Raw genomic sequence first — 1,064 nt, forward strand, 5'->3', positions numbered from 1 at the left:
ACATCAATCATCTTTATCTGTCACGTCCCGCTATCGCCAATTTGGTCGATCCGGGCCCGTACACAGACGCCGAACGGACAGATCCTCCTCTGTCCGCCCAAGGCTCAACAACAACGAGTATATGTATAAAGAGATAAACAATTTCCAGGATAACATTTCAATATACATGGCTTGCACGAGGGCAAGCAACAACCACAAGTGATAGTAAGCTAACTAAACATGAAATTCACTGTAATTTAAAACTTTCAAACCAAACTGTATAACTGAAACATTTAGTTATTCACATACTTTATAATACATTCATTTACATGTCTCTGTATATCAAAATATCTCACATGACCTCAAAATGGTAAACTACTATACTCTGGTGTCAACTAGCTAAGCTGCGGGGCTCTTGCCACGATCCTTGGCCACACCGCTCGCACTGGAACCTGTACGGTTAGTGGTATGAGAACTACTGAAAGTTACCAGTGGGTTCGACCGCCGAATTCGCCGACTCACCCACTAGGTCTACTCAGGCATATGTAGGCAAGAAAGTAAACAAATAGTAACCAACTATAACATGTAACTACTACAATGCCTGTACAAAGCTGAAAGAAGCAATATATGAAAATTGTAAATATGCATGCACGCTTTACTGAATTTACCCAATTAATTGGTTAACCCTTTGGTTAACAATAACTCATTGACACTATCCCAAATATCGGGGAGACGCAAGTTACACCCGACGGGACTGTCAACTGGGGGAGACGCACCTCCTAGTCCAGTAAAGATGACTACTCCGGAGCTCATCGTTCAAGGAGGAGCGACCTACCTTGAACCAAACGAATGTGAGTATGATCTGATCCTCCTTTAGAGGATTCAACAATAGACGATGTCACACTTACTCTAACTAGCTCTTTACGCTAGTTTCACAATTCCATTTCTCGATGCTAACCAACTCTCTAATTAGAATGTCACCAAGTTTACTATTGTTATAGTCCAAGCATTCATAATAAATATCATTTACATAATATCAATACCCTATAATGCATGATTACAATGTAAATATGCTCAATGGATTA

General features: G+C 40.2%; 1 long non-coding RNA gene across 3 annotated transcripts in view; it reads right to left on the reverse strand.

Moving 5' to 3' along the window:
- Positions 1-260: 260 nt before the first annotated feature.
- Positions 261-1,064, reverse strand: part of LOC109704109 — a 5,520-nt gene continuing 4,716 nt past the window's right edge. For all 3 annotated transcript variants that reach the window (XR_002214172.1, XR_002214173.1, XR_002214171.1), the window contains one exon: positions 261-431. This is a non-coding gene — a long non-coding RNA (uncharacterized LOC109704109). The remainder of the gene's footprint in view (positions 432-1,064) is intronic.

Source organism: Ananas comosus, unplaced genomic scaffold, assembly GCF_001540865.1.
Source record: "Ananas comosus cultivar F153 unplaced genomic scaffold, ASM154086v1, whole genome shotgun sequence".
Classification (NCBI taxonomy): domain Eukaryota; kingdom Viridiplantae; phylum Streptophyta; class Magnoliopsida; order Poales; family Bromeliaceae; genus Ananas; species Ananas comosus.